This window comes from Bacillus rossius, chromosome 3 (genome assembly GCF_032445375.1).
Source record: "Bacillus rossius redtenbacheri isolate Brsri chromosome 3, Brsri_v3, whole genome shotgun sequence".
Lineage (NCBI taxonomy): Eukaryota > Metazoa > Arthropoda > Insecta > Phasmatodea > Bacillidae > Bacillus > Bacillus rossius.
Genome location: NC_086332.1, coordinates 113,533,749 through 113,559,955, shown reverse-complemented (window position 1 = coordinate 113,559,955; position 26,207 = coordinate 113,533,749). Strand labels below are relative to the sequence as shown.

Below are 26,207 nucleotides of genomic sequence, written 5' to 3'. Positions count from 1 at the left end.
TTGTGCGCGCCCCCTTAATCCAGTGTAGTTTTGTATCCCGTATTTTGTACTGCTAACTTACGTTACCCGAGTAACGAGTGCCACGTAACTTGTGCGCACCCCCTTAATCCAGTGTATTTTTGTATCCCGTGTTTTGTATTGCTAACTTACGTTACCCGAGTAACGAGTGCCACGTAACTTGTGCGCACCCCCTTAATTCAGTGTATTTTGTGTCCCGCCTTTGTGTTACGAAATTACGTTACCTGCGTACCCAGTGAGACGTCTGAGACATAACAGCATCCGAGGCCACGTAACGCGGAACACAAACAATAAGGCGCCACGGAATAACAAGTAAAATCCCCCGGGGACCTCTGTAGAGTGTTGTATTGTGTACGACTCGCTCCTCTGAATAAAAGGTACGACACCACCACCTCAACTCCACGTCTCTTATTTAAAATCATCTCACGCAACACCGCCGCCGGCCCTAGTGGGCCATGCAGGGGCACATACATCCACGACCCCAAATTCACGACTAGAAACGAGCTAGTCTGGCGCCCACCCGGACAACACAGATCAAGAACCGCCTTTTCCCACTAGGAGCCACACCGGGACTCGAACCCGAGACCCCGGACGACGGCAACTTCATGAAGTACAGCATGGCCAATATAAGTAATGCTTGTTCAAGTATTACTTCGTCAAGTATAGGTTTATGAATTCATTGCTGGAATAAGTACTACTTGAAGAATAAGCCCTACTTTATAAAGTATTACTTATTCGCCAAACAAGCCTTCGACTATGAATCCCGCCCTTAATGGGCAATTTCATAGCTTGTTGTACATACAAGCTATTGGTAGGTACCGATACGGTCTCGCTAGCTCTATCGAGAAAATTAATGTTACATTTTAAACCTGCACATACACTTCATGCTTTTTCCCTATTTTTTTTCAACAAAAAATAAATTGTGTAAATAACAGTTATTTTAAAATGATTTTAGACTTCTTAAAATACTGGTAAAAAATGATAAGGATACCAACGAAAATGGTTTAGCATTTACAACATTTATTTATAGGTACTTAAAAATGTAAGTTTTATAAGTATCGAAAATTAAAATTAAAAGTTTCTTGAAAACTAAATGTATCGCAATTATTTTTGGATATATAGATCTCTCATGATCTGTACTATTTACAATATATTGATGTAATGATAACTAAAAACATAAAAAACAAGGGTAATTTTATTTTAACATTTTAAGTAAGCCTGTGTCATATACACTATAATTTAAATCATTTTGGCATGATTTTCCTGACATTTAAAAACATCGATGTATCGGTTGTCAGAACGATGTTTTTCGACATCGTTGCTTTTTCGTTTGAACATCGATGTTCGTGATATCGATGTTCTTAATCGACTATTGCTGTTTACAACCCATAATTAACTCACAGTAATAAAATAACAGTGGAAACAATTCCACATCAAAATAAACATCTCTTTAGAACTTTTATAATTAATTTTGCTAAACTCAAACTGTGATTTTGTATAAATAGGTACAGTTACACTAATAGTTAGCGTTTTAATTATTAACATAGTCGGTAAAAATTTCATTTTACGTTTTTATTTAAACAAAACATATTCACTACTTAAATAATAATAATATCGCATTATTTATATGTATTTTTTGTATATAAACGCATTTATTTTTGTTAGTTTAATAGTCTGAAACTATTAAATCTAATATAGCTCCCGACTCATTGTATTGCCAGCTTTGCGCTATCCTAGCTTTACTAGAGAGCATACTAATTGGATGTTCAGTGAGTTAACAAGGAAGCCATGTTTAGTTCAGTTTATGATGCCGCGCAATTATACTGTTTTATATTACTGTCCTGCACAACTCTTTTATCACATTTGTTGTTTCATATTTACTGTTTAACCGAAAGTATGGCATATTTTCGAGTAGAAACCTCTACCCACCATTAACAAAATTATTTATATACATATACACACACACACATACACACACACACACATACATACATATATATATATATATATATATATATATATATATATATATATATATATATATATATATATATATATATATTAAAGGATTGTACATTATTCAGTTGCATGGCTATGGCTAGTATATAAACTTCCAACATACTGGATTAATTATGGTTTGCATGTAAAATGTATTATAAGAATGAAATTTTGAAATACCAATTAAAAGACAGCTTTAACATCAATTAAATCTACCATGAAATATTAAAATTGCACTCAATTTTGTTTTCTGAAAGAACACATAATTGCCTAATATTTTTTTTATAGTATAAATCTGGCAAAATAAAATTAATAACGAGATAGGCCAATATGTATACACATATGTTACTAGTCAGTAATTAAACAATTTAATTTTTCCTAGTGAAACAACTTGAAACATGATTTTAACCATCTCATGCATTGTGTGATCATTTGGGGGACAGATGATAAATGTCCTTAAATGCTTAGTATTTTCGATCATGGATAGGTATTTTAGGAAAGCTCATTGGCTATAGCTGCTATGTTGTTTGTTTATATCTGGATATGGAATGGGCAGCCTAAGTTTCACCCCCATAGATCGACATGCACGAACAGTTCCGAAGTACGTCGCTCGATCGGGTAACTTCGGTAGTAGAAAAGCGCGGGCTATAGCTACGAGTTCGCTTCGAGCCTTGGCCGAGGACGGACGCGTCAAGCGGAGCTGCGAGATTCCAGGAACAGCCTGTTTACTCGCACACAGGCCAGGTGGTATTCCCAGGTTTTCCTAAGAAGTGTAAGCGTGCAAAACAACCCGGGTTGTAGCTAACCCTACAGCCTAGCCACAACCCGGCTTAATCCCGGGTGCGTGGTCAGTGGGTGTTAGTGCGTTGTAGGGTGTAACTAGCGACATGACTGACCAATTAAGTGACGAGCAGGTGATGCAGGAGTGCATTGATGTGCCCCTGCCGAGCGACGACGAACAAGAAATGTCTAGCGACGACGGCTTTACAACAGTCGTCTCAAAAAAACAAAAAACGGGAGGAAAGGACGAAAGACTGCGCCCCCCACTGACGAACCCCGCGATCGCCAGGCAGCAGGCCGAGCGACTTCGCAAGCAGCCCGTCAGAAGGGCAAACAACTCGGCCAGTCAAACGGCCGCCAACACGTCCGCAGGTTCGAGCCCTGCCCCGCCAAACCCTGCCCCTCAGGCAAAGAAAATGCAGGTGAAACCCCTGTATGTATTTGTTGATTCTGGCCACAGCTACCCGGCCATTAAAAGAGTGCTGGATGCAGCACTGCAGGAGCGCTGGTCGTGCGTCAGTCGCGGCCATGACCAGCTCATGATTCACACTGCCACTGTGGAGGAGTACCACAGGGCAGTGCGTGCACTGGAGCAGGCCGGAGTGCAACACTCTGTGCTGCTGCAACGGGACGAGATCCCGAACAAGTTTGTGTTTTGTCGAGTGCATAGCAGCACCGACAAACAATTCATTCAGGCCGAGTTCGCCGCAATGGGTCTTCCAGTGCAGAACTTCTGGTTTCTGTACAACAGGCAGACAAGGCAGCCTATAAATAAGTTAGTCGTAGAGCTCCCGAAGGCCGTAAATCCAGAAAGGATTTACGACCTGAAGTCATTCGGAGGCCTCAGCATTCGTGTTGAGGACTATCGACACCCCAAAGGCCCCCTCCAATGTGGCAACTGTCAGAGGTTTGGCCACCCCGCAAAAGGCTGCAGAGCCTCCCCTGTGTGCCGATGGTGCAGCCAAGGGCACAAAACCGAGGTTTGCCCCCAGGGAGGTGACAGGACGAAGGCAAAGTGCGCGCGATGTGAAGGCCCGCATTGCGCCAATTACAGAGGCTGCATGGCCTACAAGAGGGAGAACTGGCGTCACCTCCCGCAACAGGAGCGGAAAGACAGAGAGCTGCAGTCCAAACGCGCATTGCGCGAAAACAAGCGAGCAACAGCCGCGGCTCAAGTCCGCCCGCCCCCACAACAAGCCGGCCCCTCAGGCTACTGCCCCCAGCCCCCAAGGCAGCCGTGGCGAGCCCCGAGCTACCCCGCCCCCCCGCAATGGCAGAGCCCTAACCAATATTCAGTGCTGAGCGATAGGCATGAACTGGAGTATCCTGTCTTGGCAAACCCACCCAGACCTAGAGGCCAGCCCCTGCCCCAGAGGCCCCCGAAGAAACACCATTCGGGGCACAAAAACGGTAAAGGCCGGGCGCAAGGTCAAGTGACGGATCAGCCAGGTACTAAGGCGCCACCCAACTCCACCACTCCCCCCAGTGATTCCAAGAAAGTCGCGCCTGGGCGGCAACAACAACAAGTCAGCCCGTTGCAGACTGACTCACCAACAGTAATGCCAACTGCTTCACCGCAGCTAAATCCCGCGGAGAAGCCAGCGATGAACGCGAGCGACTTTCTGAAGCTCGTAGGCCAATCGGATGCCATTACACAGGACCCTAACCTGGCACACGTCCTGGAACCAATGTGCATTTTAATGGCTATTTGGTGTAATCCGTCCAAGTCAATAGAGGACAAAATAAAAGCCACCACGGGCTTCGTGACAGCATTAGCGGCCAGCTTTAATGCCGCACACCCTTAATTTAGGTTCTGCCATTAATACTACCCCCGTAGACAGTAGATTAAGTACCATCCTTTACTGGAATGCACGAGGAATTAGAAATAAAATAATCAAATTTACCGATCATTTAATTAAACATAATATTAGAATCGCGGCGATAAACGAAACACACTTAATTCCAACAGATCGTCTAACTATCTTAAATTACACTATTTATAGGCGCGACCGCGATACCAGAAGTGGAGGGGTTGCCCTACTAATCCACAGAAGTATACAACATAGTGAATTTCATTTACCTGAATTTAATAAATTAGAAGCTGTGGCAATTACTTTTAAAGTCAATAAACAACAAATTGTGCTTATTTCGATGTATGCACCACCGGGCAGGTCACTAACTGAAAACGAGCTGGACATCTTATATGGCTCAGCTCCCACATTCCTAGCAGTCGGCGATATTAATGCCAAACATAAAGACTGGAACTGTCGGAGCAATACAGCCAATGGCCTACTGCTGCAAAGACACGAGTCTAACAAAAATTATCAAGTACATGCTCCCTCAGAGCCCACTCACGATAGCGGAGTACTAAGGCACAACCCCGATATTTTAGATATTGCATTAAATAAGAGAGTTCAAACGGGATTCGAACTCAGAGTCTTTCACGAAATGTCGTCTGACCACTTTCCAGTACATCTACTATTCGATGACGTGGACACTGACATCAGTCCTCCGAGAAAAATTAAAGACTACAAGAAAGCCGACTGGAGAGGCTTTCAGACGTATTTAGTCGATAATTTGCCTGCAGCCGATGCTGCCAACTTCGAAACAAAAGATAACATCGAATCAGCAGTCACTGAACTTACAGTTAAAATTCAAACTGCAATTAACTCGTGCATCCCAGAAAAGGTGGTTAGATTTAAGCAAGATGAACTGCCGGTGTATATTAGGGATTTAATTTCTCAGAAAAATAGATTAAGGCGCGAATATACTCGACGTAGGCAGCGCGACATTAAAGCGAGAATTAATGAATTACAGAAAATAATTTCCGATGAAATAACTCTATGGAGGAGCAGCCAATGGGAGACGAAAGTCTCTCAGCTACAGGTGCAAGATGGTAGTACCTGGAGTATGACAAAGCGATTCCTTCATAAGATAGATAAAATACCTCCGCTACAAACACGCACTGGGTTCGCTTTTACACCGACAGACAAGGCACAAGCCTTCGCGAATACCCTTGAATTAGCCTTTCAACCTAATATCGAACCCTGTGACCCGCAATTTAATGCCAGAATATACAGAGACCTTACAATTAAACTTAATCAGCCTTTAACCTCAAAACCTTACTTAACTCAATCTCAGGAAGTTAAACAGGCTATCAGGCGTATGAAACCACGTAAGGCACCGGGAAACGATGGCATTCAGGCAGTAGTACTTAAGAAACTGCCCGATGAAATTTTGGAATACCTAGCTCAATTAATAAATGGAATACTTAAACTACAGTATTTTCCATCGCAGTGGAAAGAAGCGAATGTGATAGTTTTTCATAAATCCGGAAAAGATAAGACACTGCCCCAAAATTATAGGCCCATTAGTCTGCTGAGTACATTGTCAAAAGTAGCTGAATGCATAATTCTACAGCGACTAAATGCTCACATTAAAGAAAATGACGCACTGCCGGACGAACAATTTGGTTTTCGCAGCGCGCATTCAACAACGCATCAACTGGTCCGTATGACAGAACAAATAATAACTGCGTTCAATCAGAATAGCTATAATCTCGCAGCGTTTTTGGACATAGAAAAAGCCTTTGATAGAGTACTTCATGAAGGCTTAATTTATAAACTATATAAAACTGGCTTCCCCGATTGTTATATTAAATTACTGGCCTCGTATTTAGAAAATAGATCGTTTAGAGTCACGACAGAAGGAGCACAGTCCGATTTAAAAATAATTAAAGCAGGAGTCCCACAAGGCAGCATCTTGGGGCCGGTTTTATTCAATATTTATATCCACGATATGCCTAAGCCCGCACACCGATCAGTTCAGTTTGGCTGCTACGCGGACGATACGGTATTGTTTAGCAGATCTAGTATTCTAGAACTCGCAGCAGACAGATTACAAACCGCGTTAAATTCAATAGAACAGTGGTGCACAAAATGGCGAATTAAGGTAAACCCTACTAAATCAGAAGCTATAGTTTTTACGCGTAAACATCTCCCGCCACTTGAAGATAGACCACGACTAACACTTTTCAATGAGCAAATTCCTCACAAAAATGTGGTTAAATATTTAGGCGTACACATGGATAGGAAACTACTATGGCGCGATCACATAGAGGCGAAAAGAAAAACAGCTTTCACTAGGCTCATGACCCTCTACCCCGTCATGAGCAGACGTTTAGGTAGCTCTGTTAAAAACGGAATAATAATTTATAACGCACTAATAAAACCAATAATCACGTATGCAGCGCCGGTGTGGGCAACAGCAGCGGAATCTCACTTAATCAAGCTACAGAGAATTCAGAATAAGAGTATTCGTATTGCGACAGATGCGCCTGTGTATTGCCCCGTAAGGGCTATGCACAGAGAGCTCAAACTCGAACTTTTAAAACATTATTATTTCCGAACTGCGCAAAAATTCTATGATAAATGTGTCATAAGCAGAAACCCATATATTTCATCACTGGGCGAACAAGATCCAGAGTTGCATGGAAAATATAAAATGCCAAATTCAATCTTGGCTCACAGACCTCCGTAGTGTGCTGTGGCTGGCTGAGCGATCGGCCAATCAGTCTCCCGCGAGTTGAAACTTAAATTATAGACATTAACGAATAATTTGCTTATTCAAAATGGTCCGAAGCACGCAGGTGTAGGTTCGGCTCCCGGGAGTTCACTGCCTGTTGTGTTAGGGCTGACTCCCTATGTCCGATGGGCATGGCCCGCCTGGCAGGCTTCACCTCCAGTGCCGGTTGTGTTTCTGAAAGACATGGGTTTTTGAATTACAAGCTTGCAACAAATGCCAGAATGCGAATAGGTCTTGACTTAATTCACCTGTAACTTTATACACCGACAGTTCCTCTATATTTAACTAGTATTATAGTAGTAGATATTAGAGATTTGTAAATTAGTAATAAGTCCTAGATACTAAGTAATAGCCATCAAAAATATATATATTTCTAAAATAATAATAAAAAATCTATAAAAAAAATTTTAAAAAAAATTAAAAAAAATATATATATATTTTTAGTTCTTATTTTAGTTTTATCTTAAACACTGCACGTCCATCCCTGATTTGGGTGTTTGCATATTTCTTAACGAAATGCCTAGTTTGTAAGTCATTTATCGTTTTTCTGTTTTAGTTTCTTAGTTTTTTTAGGTGCTGACTGGCGGCGGAGTGAGTGGTCAGTGCAACCACTCACCACCAGGGGCGCTTGCGTCCCTGGTCACTAAATCCAGTCCTGGATAAAAAGCAAAGCGGACTACTAGTCCAAGTGCCCAACCCCCGCATGGTAGACTCTTTTCTACTCTGTCCAACACTTCATCCAGACCATCCTCTGTCTCCTGTAAACTCCTACACGTAATGCATGCCAATTTGCATCCCGCATGAATGTGCCCAGGGTTTTCCCTGTGTCTATGCAGGTTTTACCTGGGCCCAACCTATCTCTAGTTATAGTCTAGATTTAAGAGTGAGGGGAGTTAGTCATGGCGCCAATCGCTGCCATGGCTGGCCAATCCCCTCCTAGCACATGATGCATGCGACCCTCTCCTTGCATGGCTAATCCCAGCATGACTAGGCGTATAGGCTTCGGCCTGAGACGCACCTAGGTCCCTCCCTAACCCGGACCCCTCCAAAATACACTTAGTTTTAGTTAGGTTAGGAAAAATTTAAAAAAAAAAAAAATCGCTATAGCTACAGCTTTTGAACGTGAACAATGATATCGTTTTTTGATCTAGCAAGAGATAAATTGCAAAATTGTACCAAAAGTGATAAAGATAACACTATTCCGGGATATGTAGACAGTGAAATCGGTTATAACAATTTCTTTGATGCCTTAAAAAGTGCAGGTTACTCGTTCTCAGTCAGAAGTAGTGCAGCACAGGAGCAATTCAAAATATTAGATTCAATTTTCTGTAGAAGACGAAGCAAGCAACATTAAAATGTTTATCTTGCTTGCTTCAAATCCTCAACCCTTATATCTGTCAATGAAGGAAATTAATTTAGCTTTCAGCTTGGTGACCTCTAGATCATTACAAAAAAATGAAGGGCTATAAAATGCTAATGATATGACAGAATGGGTGGGTGAAGTAACGTAAGAACTCTGAGAAAACCAACTAACCACTGGAATGTTTGCTATGTTCCCCAATATCAAAAGATCCATTAATGACCCTGCTGAGAATCAAACCCAGAGCACTTAAACACAGAGACCTAATGTTTGCCTCTAATGACCACATTTATAAGACCACAAACCTAATGCTTATTACCTTTTCCACCATTAATTTAATTACCTTACCTTTACAGATCGTGAGCAGCAGGTAATGACCAGTGTACTGAATGAAGTCTTTGAGATTAAGGGCTTCTTATGTGTAGGAATGTTTGCAATTTTTGAAACAGCCCTTTTCGGAATTTTATTATTCTACTACTGTTAAAAGTCTCTTCTCTACAAATTTGCTTTGTTCTCTGTTACTAATTATTATTAATGTAGGGCATCCTCCATCCATTGCATACCTTTAGTGAACATAATAACATATTATATTTTATTATATTTTTATTCTCCTCGCTGGTTCTGTATGTTCAACTACAGCTGATTCAGTTGTGTCTTTATATTTTTAATTATTTATTTGTTTATTTATTTCCATTGTTTTCCCATGGCAAACAATACAAAACTTCAATGCCGTTAATCCAAAAATTGGAAGTAAATCATATTTTGAAGGTTTGCTATCTAACAAATCATTAGGTATTTAAAAATTTATTGTAATTTTTAAATTCAAGAAAAGTTTTCTGATGTATGTTCTGAGAAAAATAAACATTTATGGAAGCTTACTGTAACACCAAAAATGAAGTATGATGTTACTGATATCATTTGTGTTTGATATAATTAATTATTAGTGTTAAAAGTGCATTTGCAGTGCTAATTTCTGATCCCGTTCACATACAGGCATAAGTGTGATAACTAAAATGAAGTATGACGATTTAAGAGTTAAATGTTATGTTTAATCTCTTTCCCTAACTGTTTGATGAATATTTTAAGTGCAAATGTGCAGTTTGTAGTTCTTATGTTAGATCTAATTCATATTATACAGGCTAACGTGCATTGTTTTATGAAGAATAGTGTTGTAACAAACTGTCAGATTAAATTGTTTTGTTCCAAAATAGAGCAATGCTCTTTGGAACATTGCAGAAAATAAAATTTTAAGAATTACAAAGTCTAGCACAAATATTAATGTAAATCAGCTCCAAGACTTAAGTTGTAGATGTGAAATTAGGCCTATGTGATTACAATCTTATGGCATTAAAGGTCTAGTAAGCCTACCTACATTTGTATTTTAAATAATCCAAGTTCATAAACATTTAAAGAAATTGCTGCAAATATTTCAGTTCAATGAACTGATTCAAATAAAAAAATTATAGGTTGAAAGATAATCTAGTAATGAAGCCAATAGTATTATTAATTAAAATCTTGTCTGTAATCTCAGAAGTCAGAGAAGTTGAACCTTCATGCAAAACCCAGAGCTGGTAGGCAATAATTTTTTTAATTTATTAATCATTTTCGGATATTTTTTTTTTATATCAAAGATTGATTAATTTACATTGATTGATACCAAACATATACAAGAACTTCAGAATACAGATTTTCCTTCATATTGAAATATTGTTATTTAAAAAAAATTATTTTCTTTTATTGATAATACATTATTGGAATTGGCTCTAGAATATAATAGTGAATACGTAATATGTACTTGTCTATGATTTGTTTGTTTTTTATGTAAGTGTATATAGTAGTGTTTTTTTTTTAATGGTTGTTGGCTAGTGTTATGTATGTATGTGCACTATATGCAAATGGTAGTTCTGATAGTATATGTTCATAATAACTAATATACTGATATCAGACTAGCTCAAAATTGGTCTGTATTGTACATATATGAATACTTTATAAGATATGTATTGAAATATTATTTGAGTTAAGGAAAATTGTTACTGTAGAGTGTAGATGTTTGATTGATTATTGAAAAAAAAATTCCTTCTGACAACCATTAATAATTTTTACTGCTTTTTATTAATCTTCATAAAAATTCACAAGTCACCATGGTTACCATCTTCCAGCCACAAAACAAATATTATCAGTGATTTTAAAATACATCAATAAATATTATCAGTGATTTTAAAATACATCAATAAATATTATCAGTGATTTTAAAATACATCAAATAAACTCTCTCGCTGCATTCACAAAATCATTGCTTATTTACATTGGCCAGCCAAAGAGTAGATAAAAAAAAGCTGTTCTCCACAAGCCTGAAACAAAAAAGAAATCAAAGTTAAATGATTTATATTGTACTAAAGAGAAATGAAACTGATAAATAAATGTATCAAAGAAAAAAGTTATGCATACCAGAATGATAAATTAATTTCAAAACCATTTTAGTTAGAAATTTGATACATTAAATATTTTGGTAAATTCTCATTTATGTACTACAATTAACATTTTTCTTTGTCCTTTCAAATAGATATTTTTTCCAAATACTTTTTGACAAAAACTCAATTATGTGAAAAAAAATTATATGAAAAACATAATTCTATTGCTCTTGTGCCCATTATTGCAGAAAAACTAGGTATTTAACAATCCAAGTAACTACACAATTTTAGAAGTTTGTTTCTCAGGGCCTCAAGTGATGTAATTGCTTGTTATTAGCTTAAGCAAATATAGGCTTTGACTCAAGCAAAATGTTTACAAGTTGAATTAATTTCACGTAATGCATGTCACATAAGCAGTTAATTTTTTTTTTTTTTTTAAGTATCTAACCAAAGTCTTCGGGGAGAGTATTAGTACTTAGGTAGGTTACCAAAATTTGTAAGATTCTATATATATCCTATATGTTCATATTTTAGTCGTATCAACAAAATGCCTACACAAGAATAGATGTCAGCATGTTATTTTGCAGCAGTCGATGGCATTACTTCATAGTACAGTTGTGAAATCACTACAAAATGTGTCGGATGTATATTGCAATGATTTACAATTATTATCGGTAATCGCATAACTGCAGAGTTCAGAGGGTGTTACAAAATTAAAATATACCACACATTGTTCTTTTTTTGTTTCTAATAATATTAGTTTATATTCCTACAAAGATGGATTCAGAAATTTCCTAGAGTAACAACTTTTCCACACAAACCAAATTTGATAAATAGTAATTCTTAGTACTATGTACTTCGCCAAATAAATTATTTTTAAAGTCTAGGTAAACTTACCTAAAGAATAATTGCTTACACCATTTTACAGTAGTTATGAAGAAGTTACCTTTCCCTAACCATTTTCATGATTTAACAGCACTTATGTAACTAACCTAACCAAGTATTGCAACTGTGAACTACAGTATAACCCTGTAATTGTTTTCAAGTGAGCATGCGGAAAAAAACATAAGCAGTCGATGGAAATTTAGCCATTCCAGTGTTTTAACGTTTAACCAATGGATTCATTAAGAAAATATAATGTTAAAAACCATTAATCAGTACCCTTGATGCTTGAATTTGCTTAACCAATCCAACAATTATACAACTTCGTTGTGCATCAATAAAGTAAATCAATCATCAATACAGTAAACGTCTTCGATTATACTGCGCTAATTCCCAAATATATTTTTAAAAATTTGAAATAAATTGTTTAACAGTAGTTTAATGTTAAAGTAGGTAAGTATAAACAATACAAAATTTGTAAAATCATGTGAATGGTTGGTTAGCTAAATTTAAAAAAAGTAATTTTCTTTTGTTGCTGCTTATCCATAAATTAAATTATAAAATTTTGAAAATACCGTTTCAGACACTAAAAACCTTCCTCTATTAAAACTGTAAACAGCTTTTCTTAATTCCTACTGGTTTTCAAGAAATCACATTTTGCAGGTCACGCTAGATAGCTTATGCAGTGAAGCAGCTGTTACCATTTTCCCCTCTAATTGCATAGCAGATCCTGTGGTTTTCCATATATATATAAGAATGTATATATTTTTTATTTGAATATTATAACCTAATGAAACGTAAATAATAGTTTTAAAAAAAGTTACGAGTCTCTAATGTGTATCCAAACCAAAATGCCAACCCTTGACAGGGATTTTTTATAGCAGTATGGAGGCGCAAAGCGCAGATTAGTTACCTGCAATAGCACGTAACCTGACGTATAAAAGGAATCATTTGTTACAAACTGAAAATTTATTTTATATGTCAGGTTATGTGTTGTCTCACGTAAAAAATCAGAATTTTGCACCTATAAACTGCTAAAAAATATCGCTCTCAAGGACTGATGCTTTGGGTTTGGAATGCACAATAAGGAGTCACATAACTTTTTTAATGTGTTAATTTACGTTACTGCATTGCAATATCCAAATAAAAAATAGACAATTTGTGTATGAAAAACAACAAGATCTGCAACTCAATTAAAGAACAACATGGTGACAGGCCCTTTACTGCACAGGTAATGTAATGTAACCTATAAACAGTGATTTCTCAAAAACCAGTCTGAATTTAGAAAAAACTTTTTTCAGAGTAAATACAGGTACATATTTAAAGTTAAAAAAAAAAGTGTCCAAAGTTTATTTTGCATACAAATAGCATCAACGTGAGATAATAACCTAAAAAATCACTGTAAAATGTATATTGGTTGGTTAGATTAGGTTAGTAACATCCAACCGTTCAATTGATTTTACAGAATTTATAATTGGTGCTATCCCAAGCTAACCAAATGTAAATTCCACTGTACTTAGAATCACTGTACGTATAATGTTACTAACCTAACAAATTTCACTGTATTTTTAATCCAGCTAACCCAAGGGCAGTATCTCAATATTACAGATTTGTAATAAATAATCCTAACCTATCCACATGTTAAACATGATAAACTACTTGCAGTATCAAACAACCCTCATAGAGAATAATAATTTTAAACATGTCAGGAAGTAAAAAACACTTTAGGAATTTATAATTTTTCCTGCAATACCCCAAATTATATTAAGTGCACTCACCTCAATGTAATTCAGCTCTGGTAACAATTATTTTAAAATATTTTTAATTAAATGCGGTTAACTGCTACACACCACCAGAAAACATTTCTTATGATTTTATACGTTGTGCGCTCATGAACATAAGATGAAATCTCCACACGCTACCTAAAATTTAAAAAGATAAGCCTATAGTGTACAAAAATTTATATAAGAAATGATTACTTGCCAAGAATAACACAAGCAATGTTAACTTGTAAACGGACAAAACTAATCTCCTAACAAATCAAACAGAAATAGCTCAATAACTTACCTGAAAATCTCATAATTAGTAACAAGGAAATATTTGTGTACATGTGTTTTACTCTTAAAAAAATATAAAATAACATTAGTCAACAATTTTTTGATCAATATTGCAATGTTTGTTTTGAACGTACAGATAAAAAAAAAAACCAAAAAAAAAACCGAACATGTACGAACCAGCCCGAAGAGCATGTCGATCTATGGGGGTGAAACTTAGGCTGTCCATATGGGGCAGCTGATAGAAGGCTAGTCTGCTGCTGGGATTTGCTATAAAAAGGGAGGCGGTCAGCTATCGTGCTCAATATTTAGTGTGTGCTTTTATTGGTGAAACTTATCTAGTGAATCTTTGAAATAGTGAACTATTACTTACACACACACATAAATTTAATTTCGTTGTCATTTAAAATTAGCGTGTTTGAGAATGTAATATCTCACCCTTTTAGTAGATCTAGATTTTAATTTATCATTTAAATATTAATTATCTACAACGAATTCAACAAAATGATATTTGGGCTACTTCATAATCTCTATGAACTAAAGTTTATCATATACATATGTATTGTAGGTAGCTGAATTTGAAATATTTACTTTGAGGAGGGTGTATTAGTTGTGTAAAAATAATTGTAGGGCTTAAGTATAATTTTTAAAACCATTTTAATTTAAATATATTATTTTTAATCACTTCAGCAATACGTAACCTTAACGTCTAACCCACTGTCTCCTTGATCCGTATTGAATGATTGCGGTTGTGCCCTGCGCCAATCAGTGATTTCCTGCACTGATACATGAGACTATCTCAGGGGGGATGTTGGCCACGTGGCTGGAGGCAGTGGTACGTCGGCAGAGTCGTCTTCTTGTGCCCTTACTGGATGTCTCAGGCGTCACACACACAGTAATTAGTCACTACAGGAATGTTCAGAGAGTACGGAAATAAACTATGAAATACACTCCCGGGTTTTATTCTACAAACCACTCTCGTACATAGTGCTGCCCAGTAGCTGACCTGTCCGGTGCATGAGAGAAGCTCGTCTGGCGCACATCGAGTTGCTGGCGAAGGCTCCACATGTCCCGGCGTGTGCGTCCCTCCTGGGAGGTTCAGTTCTACTCATGAGGCCGCGGGCTGCTCGCAGCTGCCCGGACCATTCCCGCGCGAATTCCGCTCGCCAAATCGACAGACCGGACAGGCCAACCAGTTAGGTGTTATTTCACAGTGATAATTTTTTAGCAGACAAAACAAGCCTTCCGAGGTTATTAAAAGTATTACTGTAAATTGTTACCGAATTTATATCCATAAATCGGCGAAACTTTCCCTCGTCCTGCATCGATAGCACCGTCTCACGTCTATCGATATATCGTTGCGGAGCGGGCCGGAAGGCACACTGCACTGCACACGTCGACATCACGGCAATGTCTATATATGCCAACAATAGATTTTGACGAGAGTGGACGATTGAAACCTAAACGAACGTCGTAGCTTCTCCGAGTCAAAGTTACAAAATGGAAATCTCTAAATACAGCAAAGACCTTAAAATGGCGGCGCTTCCTCCTCCTCCGCGAGCAATGCGTTACAAGTCCTCACTTAGCGTAGCGAATTGGAGTTGGTACGACAGCAGCAAATCAGCATCGGTCTTGAGCCTACAAGGTTCGTCCTCATCGACTTTACATTCTCAAAGTTATGTAAATGTTGATGAAACCACACATTATGTTGGTTATATATATATATATATATATATATATATATATATATATATATATATATATACCCACATAACACATCAACGTTGCAGAAACGTTTCCACAACGTTGCCTTAAAATTTGTCAACGTTGCTACAATGTTGAAGTAATGTTTATGCAACGTTGCATCAACGTTGATGCAACGGCCAGATGTCCGCCCTGTGAAACGTTGTTCATGCAACGTTGTAACAACGTTGAATTGTAAACCACCAAACAACGTCAACATTGCTTAGCAACCCAAGAAAAGTGTTGCAGCAACGTTGTGCAGCCAACTTTGCAGCAACGTTGTGCAGCCAACTTTGCAGCAACATTGCCCCAGACAACCTTGCAGCAACGTTGCTTAGACAACCTTGCAGCAACGTTGCTTAGACAACTTTGCAGCAACGTTGCCACAGACAACTTTGCAGCAACGTTGCCAGACAACTTTGCAGCAACGTTGCCACAGACAACTTTGCAGCAACGTTGCCACAGACAACTTTGCAGCAACGTTGCCACAGAAAACTTTGCAGCAACGTTGCCACAGACAACTTTGCAGCAACGATGCCACAGATAACTTTGCAGCAGTGCTACTCTGACAACTTTGCAGCAAAATTTCCCTAGACAACCTTGCAGCAAAATTGTCCCAGACAACTTTGAAGCAACATTTCTCTGCCAACTAATCAGCAGCATTGCCAAGTTAGGTAGTCTATCACATAATAAGTTCACTTTTCTGACAGCTCTGAAAACAGTGTCAAACATGTTTTATGTTTGGAATTTAAAACCCTGGTTGTTGCCCATATCACATTAATACTGTATTTACTCACATAATGTCTGCAGTAATTTGGCAACATTTTTTATGAAGAAAATGGGGTGCGGACATTATGAGGTGAAGTCCGAAAATTATTTTTTCTCAAAATTTTACATCATGTTTTTATATAGAATAAAAAAATTTCTTTTATCATAATTAGTTTATTTGGATTTACCTTGCTGTGATGAGAAAACATTGCGTAAAAACGTTACAATATTATTTTTGGCCACCCACACCGGTAACCAACCGGAGTTGGACCATGCTTACACTGCAGTCGTTGACACCAATGACTGTCTCGTCGGTCAGATATCACACACTTTACTGTCTGGACAGAAAGAAGTGTAATTGGTGCAATGATTGTGGCGGCCACTGACGACACGCGGCAGATGTCTAATGTCTGCATTAGCCGGCGCTGGCGAGCCTCCCTCCCCATGTTATCGGCGACACAATGTTTGGTAGAGCCAGCGGTAAATAAGATGATGGCAAAGATGGCGGAATACAAGCATTGCTATACCTTACAGATATATTTCTTGTACAAAGTAGCAAGAACTCTGGTACAAGCAACAAAAATCTTGTGTCTTCTTACCGTAATTAACAAATGCGTGAATCTCGCTTAATACTATTGCGTTGTACGATAACTCACCATAGATTTGGCAACAGTGATCAATAAACAAAACAACCAGGATGGTGACGTTCTCAGCACGGAACTAATATCTTGTTACTTTAATCTGGTGTGGACTTTATGTAAATTTAAAAAAAAAAAATCCATTTCAAGTATTTAAAAATAAATGTGTGGACATTATGCAATTAAATACAGTACCTTCAATTTTTTGACAGATCTGAAAGTAGGGTGATATAAGTTTTACATTCGCAATTTAAAAACTTAGTATAGAAAAACATGAATCATGTCGTACCAAAGGACATTTGGAGGTCAATGGTGAAGTTGGATTTAATGAAACACTGATTTAGCGGAAAGATTTTAGAAAACCATGGCATCTCATCAAATCGGGATGCTACTGTACGATGAATTAATTCTCTTTATCTAAGTAAGTAATAGATAATGTAGATAATACACACAAGTTATTAAAAAATAAACTCTGTTGGTAGAAATAAAATATATACTGAAAAATTAAATAGTAGTACATGACAGAATTATCTTTTAATAGCTTCACTATTATTACAGTAAAAATATTTTACATGAGTCACACAGAAAACATTAAAATAAACAAACTTTTTTTTACTTCCACAAAATTAAGTTTTTTTATTTGTAGTAAGAGGTCAACGTTTGACCCTGATATATTGAGTCATAATCGACAGACAAGGTTTGCACCATGTTCGCAACATTATCCTCGAAGTTAACAATGTGTCTGTGTTGACTCCGGAGGACCTTCAAGTCGAGATCACAAAAGCCAGAGTCGGTCACGCTGAAGATTGGACCGAGTTTTGAGGAGACTCGTTCGCAGCTGGAGACTGGTCTGGTAAGTATTTTGGTTAGGCTTAGTAGCTTTGAATCAAGACATTAGTGTTGCATGAAGGCAGTTAAAAAACAAAACCTTTTAATAAGTGTAAGTAAAAGTTTAATTCTGCAATATTTCTACAAAGTATTTTATAGTTTTCAAAGTAGAGTATCAAAGTATTATATGCAAGGTATTTTTAAACATTCATTTGGCACAATAATTCATGTCCTGGTAAAATTCATTACAAAGTAGTTCACTTAAGTTCTTATGCTTCTTTTTTCAACACTGGTCAGAAACTGGCAACTTCCTGAAAAAAGAAAATACCATTCTTAGTAATGCAAAGGCTATATATATAAAAAATGTAGTGTTTAGACAACACCCATGTTATGCCTACATAAATAAACAAATTAAAGGGAAATCCATCACGGTTTGTGTTGGGTCAACATTTGTAGTGAACATTTCAAAACCTGAATGAGTGCATTTCATAACACCAAAATGAGTATATGAAATGCTGGAAGATTGGAAATAAAAACATGTTTAGTCTCTGAATTACCATAATTCCATCTGTTAATTACCAAACATTTTAAATAATTATTTTATGACATTTAAAATAAATAATACAGAGGTAGGAAAAGCCAACCACTCTTTTGTAGTGAGCAAATGATACACACTTATTCAGTTAAAAAGTTATTTATTCCTTATTGTTGCAAAACACTGCAGTGTTAAATATAATATGTACTTGCTTACAGTGGATTTTTTGCTTTATTAAAAGTATAGTTCGTTCACCACTGGAAAGACTTTTTGAAATCCAACTTTTGAAAAGAAAACCCTAGCTGTTAGAAGCTTGCATTGTTATGATCATAACTAGAGACAGAGCGGCCCATCACATTTCCTTCAGTACACAAAGTGAAACAGTTCCAAAAACTTTTCAAAAAATATGCTCTCTTATTTGATATGCTGGATGTACCTATCCCTGTGGCTAGCCTGAACAATTGATAAAGTACAATAGAACCTCATTTGTACGAACCCGGGATCAACGAATTCCCGTGATTAACGTATTTTTTCTCTTGCACCGTCATTTTCCCTACAGTATAAATGCATTATTTTCCAGTGTTATACGAAAGTGTTTCCTTCAATTTACGTTGTAACAGTGCTGTATTTATAGAAAATCGTTAGAAAAGTTGTGATGGAACAATAAAAGTTGAAAGCGAAGAGAGTAAACTTTACTTATTATACGTGATTGCATGTTTTGAGGTCATGGCAGGTTCTTTACCCATTGTAAACAAATCTTTGGTGACGTGAACGTGAAAATTAAGTTGTATAGTGGAGTTTTTAATTAAATAAATATTGTACTACGGTGGTACCACTAACATAACTTTAAAAGCAACATATAAAATTCTTGTAAATATGGCAACTTCATGCATGTTCGGCAATTTTCGGTTTACCACATAAGAAATATTGCAGAAAGATGATTGGCAGCACTGAATATCCAAACATCACATCTGAAAAGTTTTTTTTAACCTTTTATGTTCGGTAGCCGTGTTATTTTAGAACAAATGTTTACTATAAAATTTCTGAAATTAAATCAATATTAACAAGCGATTATACACAAAGTCAGAAATAAGAATTGTGTGATAAAATCTCACCATTAATAGTGGACGTTTTAAAATGCTCAACATTAACATCCTTTCTTCAATAACCAAAATTTTAATCTTCAACTTTAAATAAACATTAATTGTGAATTACTGCAAGTTTGGGTGGATTTATTGTTTTCACCATGCGAGATAATTGTTATAGTAAAAACGTAATCTTCTCTTTTTTATTTGGTGTTGTGTGTATTTGCTTGTTTCCACCATAGTAAGAATTAAAAAAATTTCAAACACTTCCCTCCTTTTACATTTCTCCCGATTTTTACTTTTTTTTTTTTTCTTGGTCCCTTGAAATAAGTAAAAACGAGGTTCTACTGTAACAAAACAGTAGGGCTGGAATGATACAACTTTTATCAATTCCATTACTACAGATTCTTATGGGCCAATTCTGGCGATACTATGTGCCGATACCATGATAATATTTTACTTTAAATTAGGGATCTGCAAGTACAGGTTTTTGAACTGAAGCTGAGTTCGAGCAAGTTTTCCAGAAAGCTCGCGAGTATTGAATGGAGCTTATTTTTATACAAAATTTACAATAAATAAAATGCAGCATTACTAAACAGTTGTGCTTATTATGGTACAAATAAAAACTCATAAGTTCAGTTTTTTATTTAGCCTTGGATATTTCAAGCTGCAGTTTTTAATTCAAGCGTGACTCGGCTAAAAAATTTGAGTTCTCGCAGATGCCTACTTTAAATTATTTTTTCGGTCATCTATGTCAATATTATTTCTCCTTAGTATAAAACAGTTCATGCTTCCTACAGTAACAACGCCAGTCCTATTTTGAGTATAACTCTAATCTAGATACTTCCTTTCAGTCATTCACTAGATCTTACAGACGGACAGAAACGTTTCACAAAAGCTTTATTTTGTACACTATGCAAGGGATTCTGATTGTCCCCTGGATTGCAATTATTTTGTATTTCAAAATGGCCACCAAAATAATTAACTGTAAAGTTTTAATTATCTACGGAATTCATCATGGAGCACTTGGTGGCCCTGGAACTCCCTACTGTGACAAGAATATTTTGTGATAGCTTGTGCTGTTGCAGAGTAAAATGGCCATTTCTAGTACAAGTGCAGCTGAAAAGTAAGTTATTCATTCCATATGCTTTGTAAGCTACATTCAGGGTGTCCAGCAAAGGTGTCCTTTTAATTTCCTGTACATTTCCCACATTCCCTGCATAATCCCAGTGCACTGCTTTAACGTGGAACCAATGTTATACTATCCAAGCAGAAGCACTATAATCATAAAATGTCAATTTATTGTCGTGGTAAGTAAATAATAGAACTTGGAAACACATACAGTAAAAGTCTGTCGTAGCGAGTACGGTCTATAACATGAAATCCGCTATAACGATAATTATCATCGGCACCACCATTTTCCCATAGATTGTGTAGGAAAAAGTTCGTAAATAATGAATGCACCGTGGGCTCATCTTCGCTATAGCGATAGCTTATTCAGCTTTTACACCGATTTTTTGCAATGTTTTTGCTTATTTTCACACCCACATTGGCAAGTTTTACCATTTTCAGGTGGCGCTGATGATGATGATAATATATGGGATATAAATATAATCTTACTGTGATGTTCTGACAAGTCTTGTTTTGGCATGCTTCAACCAAGCTTGTATCTGCTCTGACACTTCAGTTTCAATAGCCCCTGGCACATGTAACCGTACATCTGGAAAAAAAAATAATAAAACCACAATTATTGTTGCATTCAGTAAATTTTGCATAGCAAAAGAAGTGGTATCATCAAATGTCATTGGAACAGACACAGATACATACGATGCCACCACCTCCACAAAAAAAAAAAAAAAGGAAAATATTTTGCATTGCAGTGTTGCAAAAAATGTAATAATTATTATACCATTTTTAAATTATAGTGCTGTAATTTTCTTTTTCATGTTGGCAAACGTTTTTTTGCGTATCAACTTCTTGTTGCCATCTACCCACTATACTGCAGAAATGTTTAAATACCGTATTTACTCCAACATAAGGCCTTGGCTCACAGTCAACAATATTGTAAAACATACAAAACATGGGAAAAATTATTTTATAACAATTTTATAAGAAGCTGTTAAGTTACTGATAACTTTCAAAAATTAATAATTAAGTTTAAGTACAATATTTTTAAGAATACCTTGTAAAATTTACTATTGAATTGTTGCACACAAAGATGGTGCAATACTTTTTCAAAAAACATTAATGTAAAAAGTCTTATCTTTAACAAAACACTTACGTAGCACAACTTGTGACAGCCTTAAATTTATAAATGTTTTCTTTCCTTTGAACCCACTCCAGCTGTATTGGGATGCGGCAGAATTTGTCATCAATCTCCTGAGCACTGCGTTGACACATGAAAAAATGCCCTGTCCACCAATACCACCAAGAAACTGTACCTGAAAAAGTTGACAAAGGCATTTAACTCCAAGAATGCTAGTTATTGTGGATACATACCATTGTAACAAATTGTCTTCCACAGAAAAACCAAAGAAAACACACATCATTCTGCAAAAAAAAAAATTATTTATAAAGTTACAATAAATCATGACTGACATAAAATTAATTTACACGCAAACCCAAGCACACAGAACCCAAACAAGAGACGTTGTTGTCCTAGAAAAAAAAAACATATCATGGAAACCACCCAGGATCCGGACGTACCCAAGGATTTGGATATTCAACTGAAATTCCGCAACATCATTTTCGTGAAAATCGTCACTATCATTGATGGATTACTAGACACAAGTACCTAAGTTCAGTACATAGTATCTGTGTAGCGCAGTATCTGTTTATAATGAGTCGGAAATTGAAAAAATAAATAAATAAAAAATTATGGTAGTACAATATTATATGTTTTATGTAAAAAGTGTTTTTCATAATCATATTGGTGAGATTACCCACATTTGCAGAAGGTTTGAATTGACAGATACCAATGTCTGAACCAAAAATTTTCAGATGAGACGTCTCAATCTCGAGCTATCTGCATGGCATATTTAATATATATATATATATAGGCTATATATTTTTAATACACATTTGTGCTATTTAATTTGAACATGTTTATGCACAACAAAGCTTTCGCAGGTGCATCACATATAAGTGCATGCAAAGTAACACTAACATGCTTATTAAAATCAATACCATTCTTGAACACAGAAATAGCTTCATTGACAAACTGCTGCAGAAAAACAGTAGATGATGGTTTTTCATACCCATGTATACACCGACAATAAACACATCGCTGATTGCAGGCAATGAACACAGAATAGGCCTTAAGCAACTGGTAGAAGATTTTGCTAATGGCAATCCATCAGTATTTACCAATAACTCTAAACTGTCCTTTATAACATCTAGCCGCACATCATGTTCTTGTAGAATTCTTTTGCAAGCTTTTTCTAAGCCAAAATGAAGATATTCACCTGGAAGCATTTGATTTCTGATAATGATATAGTTCTAGGAGTAAGCAACAGTGTACGAGCATCTTTAGGAATTTCACAACCTGATGTGTGTTTGTTAATTATTTTTAATAAAGAAGACAATGCTTTGTGTAGTATGTTGTGATCAACAGCCCAAAAAGGTAAATCCTTCCTTAAATCTGAACCAGAAGACTGTTCCTTTGAATTGTTTTCAGCAATACTTTCACAGATACTTTCTATGTCAGAATCTGAATCAAAGTTTGACTGCACATCACTACTGACATTTCCACTTACTCCAGATGGAATAGGCAACCTCACATTCTTCAATGAACTGCAAATTTTATTATTTCCTCTGACTTCCACTTTATTATGAACTTGAATTTCAGGTGCTGTTCTCAAACATGGTACATTATTTTCTGAGTCTAATGCAGTACTTGTATTACTCAGATCATGAAATTCTGAATACAAACTTTAATTGTTTGTTGTGTGATTTACTATTCTTCACAAATGTCTCTTAGATATGGATGAAATAGCTTTGCACCTTTTCCTGGGATTCTCATCCATTCTAGAGGGAAAAAAGTAAATAAATACAAGCAACAGAATGGAATTGAATACAAGTTATTAATGTTTTGTGAAAAAACAAGTATTGTATTCTTAGGAAAATCTATTCTTAAATCCTACGTGAGAGTATGCAAATTTTGAATACTGCCCTTTTTACCAAATGTTCAACTTTACATTCACACACATATCCAGTGAAAATCGCCATATGTTAATGAAATACAGTTAAGCACATATATTCAGTAATTACTATCTGTGCAATGCAATATCATGTTAATTTGCATGTGGGTTGATTTGATTGCCTAAATATGTGTTCCTGAACATCCTGAATAAGATTTTCCTAAGAAATATTTTTTGAAGCATAACAAAAAAAACCATTTGCAGCAGGTACATGGACATGGCCATTTGCATAAATATGCATGAAATCTGCTCCAGCTTCAAAAACGGCTTAAAAATATATTCAGGAGGTAGAAAGCTGTAAAAATTTCACGTTGCAAACTCATCTGGCAGTATATTTTTTTAAGTTTGAAAATCACTAAAAAAAGGCAGTATTTACGTTTCCACACATATTAGCCTACACGCAGTAATTGTAAATTCCGACATAGATAAAGGGGTTAAATAGTTAAGTAGCACTATTAATTATAAGTAAAAAATTGCAGGGTGGAAACTTACGACCGAACAATTGGAATAATACTCCAACCCTAAATGGGAAATTACAAAATTAGAAATTACTTTTATTTCACCACTATTACAAACCACCCACCTTAGGTTAGTTTAATATATACATCATACCTGCTAGTATTGTTTGGTTAAGTATGACTGCATTAAAATAAGTTGTAGATACCTAACCTAACCAAACCAGCATGCAAAATGTGTATTAAAACAACCTAGGGAGGTGTTGATAATACCGGTAAAAAAATTTCAGATATTGAATGTCACACGTCACACCCACGAGCACACATGTTTCTACAGTTCCATCCATCGTACAAAACTTCATACGTTAATTGTTTACATTTGGAAACACATGTTTTACTGCTTATTCCGTGAAAGTTTCAACCTTTCTTTAAAAATACTTCCAGGTGAGTTCGGAACTTGAAATTTTACAGCTTACTAAGCTGATGCGGATCTATTTCCTGAATATATATTTTAAGCCTTTTGAAGCTGGAGCCGATTTCATGCATATTTACTGTCATTTGTACAGACTATCTATATAGACACACTACAGTAACTCAAATCAAATGTTTTCAAAAACGTGGATGAAAAGAAAGGCCTAATGTCCATTTTTGAGAAAGTAAGAAAATTAAAAAAAAAAGTTTTTATTATATTAAAGTATATTTATATGGTTAAAATTATATTTGGTGGAATTACTCTATATAGAACTAGCAAAGCAGCCAGTATCATGTGCCGCGAAATCTTGTAACATTCCCAGTAGCCAGTAGGTACCTATATCGGCTAGTAACCTAACCAAACCAATTAAAATCTAATAAACCTATTGATTGTTGTACCTATATCGGCTAGTAACCTAACCAAACCAATTAAAATCTAATAAACCTATAGATTGTTTATTAGATTTTAATTGGTTTGGTTAGGTTACGAGCCGATATAGGTATCTAAACTACACAAACATGTACAAAATATTGTTCCGTGTGCACCGGGTTTTAGTTTACGTTAGGTTAAATAGGGTTTGGTTCCTAGATTGGGTTAGCTTAGATTATTTCAAAAATGCTCGTCCCGACTACCGTAATTCATTAATTAGTTTAACAGTAAGCCAAGCGTTAATTCTATATTACATGCGGGAGAATTGGCGGGCGGAGAGAACGAAAGCATAAACATTCACATTACGAGAAAATATCCTCAAAATATTCTTACCTCCATATTTTCAAGAAAATCCGACGATAAAACCAAGTGAAATTCCAAAATGTTGAACGAGCATAAAACGACGACAAAAGAAATAAACAATCAAACACGGAATTTTGAAGTCAGTTTGCAACTAAACTTACATTTTAGTGTATAGTTTAACAGTATCAAACTAACATAAAACTAAAATTAAATATTAAAAGTAATTTAAATGATTGAAAAATACTCTTTTAAGAAATAATATATTTATTTCAAACTTTGAAAGACAAACAATGTTATGACCTTTTAGTAGATACGCAAAGATGACCACTATCAACGTTGTGACAACGTTATAAATTTGTGTATGTAGATTCGTTACGAGTGGAAACGTTGCAACAACGTTGTCGATTCTTATGTTGCCAACTTCAACAATTCAACGTTGGATCAACGTTTCTGCAACCAAGTGTGTTATGTGGGTATATATATATAGTATTATTTTTTTTAAACTAATAAAACCTATCCTAGTGATTACACCAGGAACACGAGTCATCTACTTTACTGAAGTTTTTTACATATCTTATTCTTTAAATTGTTTTATAATGTATGAAGAGAAGTTCGCATAAAGATGTTCGCATCTCACATTTTACTGTATACAATTAGTTACCACT

At 36.0% G+C, this 26,207-nt stretch overlaps 2 long non-coding RNA genes across 2 annotated transcripts; both read right to left on the bottom strand.

Annotated features, from left to right (window-relative positions):
- Positions 1-10,833: 10,833 nt before the first annotated feature.
- On the bottom strand, positions 10,834-14,233 carry LOC134531162 (uncharacterized). Its single transcript, XR_010074952.1, has 2 exons — positions 14,101-14,233; positions 10,834-13,955 (listed from the first exon to the last, which is right to left on the bottom strand). It is a non-coding gene; the product is annotated as an uncharacterized LOC134531162 (long non-coding RNA).
- A 3,938-nt stretch (positions 14,234-18,171) lies between these two features.
- On the bottom strand, positions 18,172-25,965 carry LOC134531158 (uncharacterized). Its single transcript, XR_010074951.1, has 4 exons — positions 25,573-25,965; positions 21,966-22,125; positions 21,305-21,404; positions 18,172-18,375 (listed from the first exon to the last, which is right to left on the bottom strand). It is a non-coding gene; the product is annotated as an uncharacterized LOC134531158 (long non-coding RNA).
- Positions 25,966-26,207: the final 242 nt, after the last annotated feature.